The 2,246-nt window shown below is 37.8% G+C and overlaps 1 protein-coding gene across 3 annotated transcripts in view; it reads right to left on the bottom strand.

The window, feature by feature from the left end:
* DNAJC15 (DnaJ heat shock protein family (Hsp40) member C15) overlaps nucleotides 1-2,246 on the bottom strand; it is an 83,294-nt gene that overhangs the window by 48,660 nt on the left and 32,388 nt on the right. The gene's annotated exons all lie outside the window — the stretch shown is intronic.

The following is a 2,246-nucleotide window of genomic DNA, read 5'->3' as shown; positions in this document are numbered from 1 at the left end:
AAAATGAATAGGAGTTTGCCAGGCAAAGAGTTTCAAACAGAGGTGAAAACTATAAGTCACAGCACAGGGTACAGGACAGTGCCGAGGGCGGAAAATGGGACTGGATAAGGCATTTGGGGGCAGCCCATGAAGAGTCCTGCATACTGCCCTGAGGAAAGTTTGGTCCATGTTAAATTTATAAAAATGGTTGGTAGTATCATTAGGTCTGTATTACAGAAAAATAACTGATGGCAGGTGGAGTTTAAAAAGGGTAAAGTACCAGAAGCAAAGAGATTTGTTTTTAAAGGCTATTCCAGTAGGCCTGGGGAGAGAGATGGAAAAGACTAGCAGAACAGCAGTTCTGTTAGGAAGGGAGGGGGAAAGACATTACAGAGACCAGGGTAAGATGGATGGATTGAATGTTGAAGGTAAAGGAGAAAGTTGAACTAATGATGGTATTATTCACGATAAGGGAAAGATGAGAATCAACACACTTAGCAAGAGGATACAATCAGTTACCTTTTAGATAAGACAAATTTTGTATTTGGAATTTCACAGGACTCATTGGTAGACAATCGGAGATTCTTATTAACTCCATTCACCGAAAGAATAGTTCTTCTCGTTCTTTCCCAATCCAGAGTAACATTTACTCATTCGACAATTTCTTTCTGGCATGCTACCACATATCAGGCACCGTTATAGATGCTGGAAATACACAGACAGCACACAAAGTTTCTGTCCATGGAGCTTATATTTTTACCCTCCTCTTAAAATATAAAGAGCATCAAGGAAAAAAAAATCAAAGTTAAAAATATGCATATAGAATACATAATCCATGGGATTTCTTCAAAGGGAAGCTTCCAGGTATGTTAAAACATGTTTTAAATGAAATTCAAATTGCAAAATAGTAGAAGTGGTCTTTTTTTCAGTGATGAATGAATACTCGATAATTTATGTGTTTGATAGGTTTTAGCCTTCATGTATCAGGTTGCTTATCCTGAAACATGTGTGTGGCTAATTTTCTTATGTTATACTATCCTAACAACACTAGGAGTGACACTATTCAGGTGAGTACTGGAAACTAAAGGCTACCACCCATACAAACTGAGTTCTGTTCAAGCTACTTTAAAAATCAATAATATTCTCTTCTTAAGCTTAAAGTTTCTTTCCTACTTTTCTATGAGAATCAGTTTTGCTAAAGCGAAGTTTTACACTGACCTCTGATAACAATTAATTGTAATATACTATTTTATTCAAGGTACTACACAGGTATTTTTGCCTACATTTTGATCTTTTTAATCTCTTAAATAGGCTAATGAATATTAATTCTTAGTTCCTAAAGAGTTTTCTTGAGGGTTCTTTAACATCTATGACTGCAGATATATATTTCGAAATCTTTAAATTGCATCTTGTTAAAAAATGGTATAAAAAATGTTTTTCAACTCCTTGACAAACGTTTTATTTTCTACTTTTTTCAATAAGATTCCCGAATATGTCCGATACCTATGTCATTTATTCTTAACCCTTACCTCTGTCAGCTTCCCATCACTTTCAGAATTTCCATGTTCCCTCAAGTTATTATCAACTCTCTTATGTGCCACCTCATCATTGATCATTACTTGGACCAATGAGTCCCAAAAGAAGTGAACAGGCCTTTAGGGACATTTTGAAAACCTGTGGACCTTTTGGGTGTCACAATAATTTGGGTAGGAGGGGAGGCATTTGGTGGATGGGGGGCTATTGATCCTAGAAGTCCTAATAAGTATGAGACGACCCTGTACAAGAAAGAATTGTCTGCATTCCTCAAAATTTTTACTCTTCTGGACAGTAAGGAGGTAAGGTGTATCGCTGTGGGCCGGCTTAGCATGGAATGTGGGGTGGAAAAAGGTTTAACATCCACGTTTCCAGACTTTCTCCATCTAATCCATTCCTTACACGCAGCCTGAGAGAACTTTACGGTGACCCTACGTGTCACTCCTTTGCTTCAAACTCATCAAAAGGGTACCAACGGTACTGCCCTCAAAATATTCCAACTCTTTCACGTGGTTTATCAGATGCTTCATAAATTCTAGCCCCCATTAATCTCTGCGAACTGCACTGATCAATAAGTTGGCCACTAACCACATGGGGCTACTGAGCACCTGACACGTGGCTACTCCGAATCGAGGTGTCAGTTAGTGTAAATCACGCTGGATTTCAAAGACTTGTGTTGACTGACTACACGTTGAATTATCATTATGGAGATACATACTGGATTGGATAAAATC

Source organism: Pteropus vampyrus, unplaced genomic scaffold, assembly GCF_000151845.1.
Source record: "Pteropus vampyrus isolate Shadow unplaced genomic scaffold, Pvam_2.0 Scaffold154, whole genome shotgun sequence".
In the NCBI taxonomy this organism is placed as follows: Eukaryota; Metazoa; Chordata; class Mammalia; order Chiroptera; family Pteropodidae; genus Pteropus; species Pteropus vampyrus.
This window is presented reverse-complemented; position numbering and strand designations above follow the sequence as displayed.